The sequence below is a fragment of the Hylaeus anthracinus genome, unplaced genomic scaffold, assembly GCF_026225885.1.
Source record: "Hylaeus anthracinus isolate JK02 unplaced genomic scaffold, UHH_iyHylAnth1.0_haploid 11989, whole genome shotgun sequence".
Taxonomy (NCBI): domain Eukaryota; kingdom Metazoa; phylum Arthropoda; class Insecta; order Hymenoptera; family Colletidae; genus Hylaeus; species Hylaeus anthracinus.
This window is the reverse complement of record NW_026534337.1, coordinates 943,132-952,651: the sequence shown is the minus strand read 5'-3', so window position 1 is coordinate 952,651 and position 9,520 is coordinate 943,132. Positions and strand designations below refer to the sequence as shown.

The 9,520-nt window shown below is 33.7% G+C and overlaps 2 long non-coding RNA genes across 4 annotated transcripts in view; both read right to left on the bottom strand.

Moving 5' to 3' along the window:
• The window catches only part of LOC128888121 (uncharacterized), a 7,787-nt gene extending 1,781 nt beyond the window's left edge, over window positions 1-6,006 (bottom strand). The window contains exons 1-2 of one of the 2 annotated variants that reach the window (XR_008460171.1): window positions 5,639-6,006; window positions 4,258-5,540 (exon numbers count right to left, since the gene is read on the bottom strand). This is a non-coding gene — a long non-coding RNA (uncharacterized LOC128888121). Of the gene's footprint in view, window positions 1-4,257 lie in introns of both variants that reach the window. The other variant, XR_008460170.1, reaches the window with a different exon arrangement.
• A 1,209-nt stretch (window positions 6,007-7,215) lies between these two features.
• LOC128888116 (uncharacterized) lies at window positions 7,216-8,438 on the bottom strand. 2 transcript variants are annotated; one of them, XR_008460162.1, is made up of 4 exons: window positions 8,292-8,434; window positions 7,881-8,217; window positions 7,439-7,761; window positions 7,216-7,355 (listed from the first exon to the last, which is right to left on the bottom strand). It is a non-coding gene; the product is annotated as an uncharacterized LOC128888116 (long non-coding RNA). The 2 variants fall into 2 exon arrangements; XR_008460161.1 differs by having other exon boundaries at window positions 7,223-7,761; window positions 8,292-8,438.
• Between the last annotated feature and the right edge of the window lie 1,082 nt (window positions 8,439-9,520).

The following is a 9,520-nucleotide window of genomic DNA, read 5'->3' as shown; positions in this document are numbered from 1 at the left end:
TGTGTGTGTGTGTGTGTGTGTGTGTGTGTGTGTGTGTGTGTGTGTGTTTGCCAATACGGCTATCTCTGCCATCCTGACTATAACATAGTCAGGTCTTTCAGTGTTTGCGCAGGTCTAATACACTTTTTTTTATAATACAATAATCTTTTTCCAATATTAACATCTATTGCACTTTAAAATAACTATCTAAGATTTGAGACTAGATCGCTCTCAATACAGGACAAGCAACCAACATCCCATGATGCTCAGAACAAGCATATAGTATAATGACTACTGATGTGCTAGCATATACGATATCAGAATGCACAGCATCCCATGCCCTTCGATTCTCGAATCAACACACCACAATGCACACTGGACCTAGGATACCAATGTGCAGGATGCTGTTGTGTCTATCGAGACCTCCATTCACAAATCTTTTCGTCAGTTCACTATTCTATTTATACCATCTTTATCATTTTAGGGTTTGGCTCCTTCATTGGATGCCCCAGCCCCTTCAGATTAAATTTTGCGGGTTAGTACACACTTTTTTTTTAGGGTTTAGCTCCTTTTTGGATACTCCAGCCCTTTCTAATTACCTTTTTACAAATTAATACACACCTTATGATTTTTAAATCATCTTATAATTCATCATCTACTTCAGTGATATCACCCTCATTTGAAGAAGCATCATTTTCTTTGTCACTACAAATATCATTTTGTGATATGTGCTTCATATTTTTTTCTGTTTGTCTTATTTTATGTTTAGTTGTCGGACTTGGCAACTCATATGACTTGTGCCCTAAATCTGTCACCACTTTATATGGCCTTTAAACTCCTGTCTCAACTTTGTAGAATGTCTTTCATTAATTTTCAGTAAGCATAAATCGTTTGCAGTAAATGATTTCGTAAGCCGTCTGCTTTTGTTATCGAATCTATTTTTTTTTTGTATATCGCATTCTGTTTAATGTTACTGTCGGCCTTATCGCGTATAGTATCTAAATTTAATTTTTCTGTGTCATGTATAGTGATTTTGTTTATTGTAGGTAAATTTATCTGTCGTCCAAACAATAATTTGGATGGAGAATATTTTGTAACTCTATGTTGCGTACTGTTTATGATCAATTGAACATCAACAAGTCCATCTTGCCAACGTTCATCACAGCTAGTTTCAGCTACTGACAATAAATTTTTTAACAAGCTCATCACCCTTTCAACTTGGCCATTCGCGCTACTATTACCTGTTGCTATAAAATGTAATTCAATATGATTCTCTTCACAATAATCGCGAAATTTTCCCCCAGAAAAAGAAGTTTCCTGATCTGTAATAATGCGGTTAGGTGTACCAAAAATGGATATTGTGATTTTAAGAAACGCAACAGCTGCTTCAACTGTAAGAGTGGAGGTTCTGTATAGCAAAGTAAATTTAGTGAAAGCATCTACAAGGACAAATGCATATTCTTTTAAATCACTTTTGCCAGTTAATTTACCAGTCGCATCAATATGAATTGTATGCCAAGGCAATGCAACTTTCGGAATAGGATGCAACGGTAATTCGTTAGGACCAGTTTTATTCTTAGTAGTTGCACAAATCAAACATTTATTTATAAATTGCCGCGTTCTTTTCGACATTTTTGGAAACCAGTGCAATTGATACAGTTTACTCAAAGTTTTTTCATACCCAACATGCATTAAGGAAACATGTACATGATTTATTAGTGACCACGCTAAACTCTTTGGTATGATAGGAAGCCAAATATTTCGTTTATTACGTTGCACTTTGCGATATAAAATACTATTTCGTATATCATATGTTTGTTTTAATTTAGACGGACCATCATTACCTTGAATATCTGATATTTTCATAATTTCCGGATCACTCTTTTGTTCAGCAACTAACCAATCTTTCGAAAGGGAAGCAAAATTTATGATGACGTAAAAGCTAGATCCGAGCTAGTGCTTTTTCTTTTTCTTTCTCTTTCGCTCCCGTTGGCCGACTGCATGGTACCCGTGAAATTAAAACTCCTGAATTGGATTGTACAAACAGCATAGAAATCTTAGGATTTGGGCGGAGCACACGGACACCTTAGTCAACCTAGAAGTCTAGCCAATTAAAATTCATTATCGCTAGGACTGCACTCTGTATCGGCACCTCCGAGAATGCAGCGCAAGCATTTTTGTAGACTTCGAACCGAGTTGCGCACGAAACAGCGAAGTCAAAATCACTTCTCATCGTACAGTCGCATCGAGCGCGAGCAAGTCCGAGCGAATTATTTAGAGCAGAGTTGTTTTACCGGTTAAATTCATTGTGAAATGTGAGTGGTAGGCAGAGACTCAATTCCTCGTTAAACAACCTAATTTCATTCTTGAATTGTTCTTAATTACTAAATTTTATTTAAAATATTTTAATTTTAAATCAATTGTTTTTTGCAAGTATTAATAGTCGTTTATTACATAAATCATAATTTTTCCCGCGCGCGCGCGCGCGCGCGTGTGTGTGTGTGTGTGTGTGTGTGTGCGCGCTTCTACCTCGTTCAGGATATTCGACGACCAACATCCGTGCGATTCAATACACCGATAAATCCGTACGAAAAACTTAGTGGTGAGTTGTTTCTTTCCAAGCGCAATATTTTCCAAAGTTGTGATCATCGGGGGTAACTGATAAATATTTCATCATTTCCGGGGGAACCCTAATTAATTATCCCCGATGAATAGTATGTTTCCCGACAATATGTAATATATATATTTACAACCACAAAGGAATGAAAGAAAGAGCATAATTTAACGCAGAAATAAGAATCTTGTATCTCAACATATTTGTTATAATCTAAATCATAATAAATTAAATTCAGCAGTGTTATTTCAATAGTAAAAACGTTTCCAAAATTTAATGTACCTCTTCAATCCTAATTGGCTATCCTACTATCACGAAAGATTCACATACGAGTCAGAGCCTGTACGGGACTGTTGCGACAAAGACCTGACCTTGTCGATAGGCAAGTAAAATATCATATATATAATATTGTTTAAGTTAATTAACCCATTAACTTTCAATAATTACAATAAAAAAATAAAATTAAAAACTGTGACGCGGGAATCTCGTCCCACGTCACACTCCTAATGCTTTTTCAATAGCACGCTGATACACAGGTAGGGAGTTTTTTAAACAAAATGGCATTGTCAAATATTTATATTGCCCATCTGGAGGGCGAATGCCGTTTTTTCTATCGATTCGTTTGTTATTGGAATTTGATGAAATCCTGAAGCCGTATCAAGTATTGCAAAACGACATGCAACATTTAAATTATTGATCAAATCACTTATTAACGGTAACGGATACTTGTCAGGTATTGTGTTTGCATTAAGAGCTCTATAATCTATACATAATCGCTTAGAACCATTTTTCTTGTCAACTAAAACCACAGGGCTAGCAAAAGGTGAATTACTTTCCCGAATAATGTTGTTTTTTAGAAGATCTGCTATTTTCGTTCGAACTATTTCTCTTTCTGGTGGAGCTAAGTGTCGTGGCTTTGAATGAACATATTTGTTAGGATCAATCAATCTAATATCCAATAATGCCATCTTAACTCGTCTCTTAGGTGTTCCCAAAAATTCTTTAAATTTGTTTAGTACTACGCGTAATTTCATTAAATCGTCTTCGTTTGTCAAGTCTGTAATGATTTTATCAAAATTTACATTTAAATTTGCTGACATTTTTTTTCGAGTAAATTCAAATTCCGTCGAGTCAATCATTACAGATAATGTGTGATTGTCTTGAAATATGTCTTTTCCATAATATGATTTTAATTCCAAAAAGGAAAACCTCGCTTTTAATTTTTAAATGGCTAAATATGACATTATTAGAAATACCCTTTAATGCCACAGTTTCGTTTACTTTTTCGCAAATATCACGCTCAAATAGCTCGTTAATAGAATTGTTGTAATCTTACCTCGCTTAATGTGTAAAGAATACAAATAAATTAAACATATAGAATTCTTGTTTTACTGTTTATTAAAAGGAAAAAAAAGCAAAGAAAGAATAATGCAGTTTATAGAAGAAAATTTAGCCAAACAGAATAAAACAGACCACACATAGTGCAGACCACTATTTTACAATGCAGAACAACAGAGGAAAAACAAAAAAACAAAAGAATATCGCGCATCCATCTGCGCATAAGTGCGATTCTTACCACATTAAAAATAATTACATTTCATCAAGAATGGTATCTTACCAATGAACAATCTGAATCAGTATCAAATATAAATGAATGATCTTACCAGATTCAAAGGCGACGTGGTTCATAGCAATTTTGTTGCAAAGGCTGACTGATTTTGTAGCTTTGGCAATTTTCTTGGGACATTCAGTTGAAATATGTCCATTTTCGTTACAATTGCAGCATTTAACGATATTCCTGCTATGATTTTCTCCTTTGTTCCCACTTAGTTGAACCTGGTCCTTAGCATGGAAGCTAATCTATATTTTGATGAAATTATATTTTTCCATCTGCACTCCTCTTGGCGATGTACCAATTTTCCACAATTATTACAGTATCCACGAAATCTTTTTGCCTCGTAAATATTATCCTCAGCAACTTTTCGTTTTTGGATCTTGGTTTGTGTCACGTGTCGAGCATCTAGTAGTATTAGCTTACTTGTTAGCTGATCTTTTGTTGGAAGTTTCCTTTCAGATGTCCCTTCAACAGATATCAGAGGTGCCTGCAATGATGGTCTCCATAATTGCAGTGCCAATAGACAAATTATCTGGCCAATATCTTTATGCGGCTGTTGTGATACTTCGTTCATAAAGGGCTCCAATGCTTTGTAAGTATCAATGTTTGAAGTGCAATTTGCTAATTTTTGACACATAGATACAATAGAGTGATTGTATCAATACCAAATTTATCAATTAAAGCAGCCCTCAAAGTTGACCATTGTTCTACGTCATTCGCAGATGTTAAATGATTTGTTCTTTCGATATACCATTAAGCAGCCTTTCCCACAAAAAGTCTGTCGTAAATGTAAAGAAGCTCCTCCTTCTCAACAGAATTAATTTTCAACCATCTATCTACATATTTACACCAAATATTTAAAGATATACTTCCTGTTTTCGGATCAAATGGCTTCGGTAACCTTTCTAAGCGATTTTCGAACAAATTTCTGCTTGCTACTGCTGATTTGGCAGTAGAAATAGATGCTTCATTATTACGATGCAATAAGCTGGATAATTGTGTAATCAAAATATTTGGGTCTACCAGTTTTTCAGCATCGAAAACAACATCACTCGCTTTAGGGATTTCTTCTTGCGCACTCATCGTAAAACTGTTCGTGTCCCACTTCTGATTTCGTAAAGAGTAATCGAATACAGATAATTCGCTTGTATTTCGTAAAGATTAATTGAATACAAATAATCTAGTGACGCGGTAGCGTCTCGGCGCCAAGTACATGAAAAATTACCCGTCACCGCGTATACACCTGGCGTTGGAGCTACCACGTATTTTTTACAGGAGAGATGGTCCATTCCAACCTAACTTGAAACTTCTTTCATTAATATCTCATCACGCCTGCAATATATTCTATTACATTAACAATATATTTTTCTGATGTAAATCGCATATAAGCTTTCGAATAAAACCAAAATCAATAAAATCGGTCCACGTACAACTGACATATCGTAATATCATGTCATGAATCTGTCAGAAACAGTATTTTTCGTATGATTTTCCCGTCGTCAACCCTTAGCCAATAGGAGCTAAGCAAAAGCCGAGTGTCGTTCGTCAACTCTCGGAATCATTCGGTTCGGCATGACTCGTCGGCCATCGAGCGTCGAGAGTCGAAACAGATGTCATCATTCATAACCTGCCAAGTGTCAAAAGTTTTTGCACTATTGCATTATTAATTATATTTATATCAGCAAAATGTTTTCAATTCAGGTCTTTTATGTAAGGTTTAATAACAAATTGCAACCAGTGTTGTAAAGTGTTGATAATCTTGACTACAAGGTAAGTGGTCAAAATCTGAATTGTCACCTACCTTGCGAGTCACGTACCTTCATTCATACAGAATAGATCCATACCACTAAAGTGTTTTTAATTTAGACTTTTTATGTAGAGCTTATAGAAATGGAGTCATTTTCTGATTTCATCATTAACATTAAAATTTCTTGCAGCAAAAAAAAAATTGCAGGTATATATAATTATTTATAAATTGAACGAATGTGTTTATAATGAATAAATTATAAGAAATATATATATTCGCATTTGTTATCTCCCCTCCCTTTATTTTACTCTATCCAATTAAAAAAACAAATAATAACTTAGACTTCTTATGTAGAGTTACAGAAATATCAATTTTATTTTTATAAACTTAAAATAGATTCTATATAATAAATGATTTATAAAAAGAGGTGAGATCGACAAAAAACGTCAGAAAAGTAAAAAGATTACCCCAAGTACATGAAAAAGTGGAAGACTCAAGGAGTTATCATTAAAAAACAGAAGATCCCCATAAAAAAAACTACAAGAAAATAGAAAAAGATGTGAAATCGAAATGAGCTGCCAGATGATTTGCCTAGATGTCCGCGGCATGGAAGTCAAATGCTTGGCGTGGCCATGCAAGGTCATGTCGATGAATAAGAATTATTTTAAAACGCAAAATAATGAAAGTGTACTCATATTGTCAGAGTTTTAAACTGACAAATTATCTGAAAGCTTGCGAGAGTAAAGGTATTGACGTTGACGAGTGACCTTAGACATAATTTAAAACACAATACAATGAAAATGTACTCATATCGTAAGAGTTTTAAATTGATAAATTATGTGAAAGTTGCGGGAGAGAAAGTATAGGTCTTGATGATCTGAGAATGTCTTGCCTGGCCACGCCAAGCATTTGACTTCCAGGCCATGGACATCTAGGCAAATTCCTACCTATTCTACTTTTAATAACGTATGATTTACTAAATAAATACTTTCAATATCTAAACAATATTCTTTCATCTTTACACTAAAACAGTTAAAGGATTTGATCAAATCATACTATTTCATCTTTTTGCAAAAACAGTTAAGGGATTTGATCAAATCACTTACTTTCTTTAGGGATATGACCTTACGGAGTTGTTATTTTAACATCTCCCGTGAATTGATCATCTACCTTAGGGATTTGATGAAATCTCTATTTTTATCATTTTCCTGCGACATATACACAGACTTCTTTTTTTTTTAATTGAAGAAAGGAAAAGAAAAGGAGAGTGGGTATATATATATTTCATATGACATTAATTTATTAATTACAAACATTTATTCATTCAATTCATGAATTAATACAAATACCAGCAAATTTGTTATGCACACTGCTCATCATCATCTTATGCTTCAATTTATCTGTAACACATACAAACCATATTTTAGTTTCAAATTAACGCAGAACTTAAAATAAAAATAGAAATCATAATTTTCATACAAACATTATGTATAGCTCACTTAATTCCTTCCGTTGCACACTCTGTCAGATCGTAGTATATTTCAACCGACCAATTTCACTATACCTGTCAAACTTTATCGTATTACCTGTAATAATTGCACGATTCTTCTTGTGGTATTCTAATAATTACTACCAAATATCCTTCCTTCAGATAAAATACTAGAATTTCGCAGCAGCAGCTCCCATTTTTGAAGAGCACCAAACTATTGTTGCTTTGTCAGCAAATTATTTACTTCATGAAATAAGCAATTCATCCTTTAGTTTCCTCTTATTGGAATGAATGTAGCTGCTTAGATCAATCAAAGACTATGCAAACAGAAAACGCACAAGAATTTGCAATGATAGGCACATATACTTTAAGCACACAAAACTACTTATCAAATAATGGTAAACACTATCTACTTTTAATTGTGGATTTTACTTACTCTTTTATTGATGATGTTTATGCTCCTCTTCTTGTTGTGAAATATAATAAAATATGTCGCACTGCTAATACTACTATTATAGTTTTACTGCGTGCACACACGTATTACAAAGCAACATTACTGTCTCTTGTGCATTATTTCTTGCAGTATCTGGTGAAATTTTTTTCTTCTGTTTTAATAATCTACATCCAGCTATTCTTCACTATAACCTATATTTGTCAAACGATATACACAAGTATTTCTTATGGCGGCCGACGAGCCTTGCTGACTGATTCAGAGAGTCGACGAATCGACGAACGACATTGTCTCCTATTGGCTAAGTGTTGACGAAAAACGACTGGAAAAGTAAAGACGGTAATATTTTTGGATGTATCGTGACATGATATTACGATATCGCTATTGTACGCGTACCGATTTGATTGATTTTGGTTTTATTCGAAAGCTTATATGCGATTTACATCAGAAAAATGCGTTTCAATTTAGAAAATATTGCAGGCGTGATGAGATATTAATGAAAGAAGTTTCAAGTTAGGTTAGAATGGAACATCTCTTCCATAAAAGATAACGGTAGCGCCACGTTATACAGGGTGGCTGTATAATTTTTCATAAATTAGCGTTGAGACGTTACCGCGTCTCTAGATGATACTCTGCTCATGAGGAGAGGTATATATTGGAAAACTAGAGGGAATATAACCACTAATTCAATGAACACCGATGTTTGCATCAAATTGAGATACTTTTTTATATAGCCGAAGCTGTAACCAGAACTCTATAACAGTGGTTAGTTATTATAATACTTTTCAACGTTAGTCAAAATCCATTATTCGATATTAATAGTTGTGATTGTAACATTTAATTTTGTAATTATTCACTGAATAGTTCAACAACACGTCGATAATTTCATTGACACTTTCTATCCTCAAAAATGTGGAGATGGCAATCATTTTGGACACTTTTTAAAATAGATGTTTTACATTGGAGTATTAAAGCATTAATTTATCTCTCACGAACAAGTATTAGAAATAATGATACACGTTTTCTGATTTCTTTGTTTAGTATTAAGTGAAGGTCAACATATTTTATGATTAACATAATTTGTCCTTTTATAAACTCCAAGATTGTAATAATAACAATATGTCAATCTACTAAAAAAAATATCGATGTAGTCACGGTATTTGCTCCTTTGGATTGATAATTATTCGCCTAACACATTTTCGTATCGCCAAAAACAACTGAAATATTTTAGATGGTCAAATGAAGTAGAACTTCCTGTATACTTCAAGAACTATATGTAAAACACGTAATACATGTACCATATGCAAAATATAAAGAAAAAGAAACATATTTATCATTTTTGAATGATACGATTTTATGTACATGCCCATAAATATTTGCAATGTAATGGTAACAGATGAACGCGTTGATAGAAACATAATAATGTCTTTTATATACATATACTCGAATTATACAGGGTGTTTACGTATAGGTCCGGACATACGCAGGGTATCAACTCTACAACAAATTTCCAACAAAAAATTACTCTTAGACAGTTTCTTTGTGTCGCCTTATTCTCGAGTATTTTCACTTTTAATTTTTCTTCTGTGTTTTCCACTTGACACTCTTTAAACGGCCATAACTCC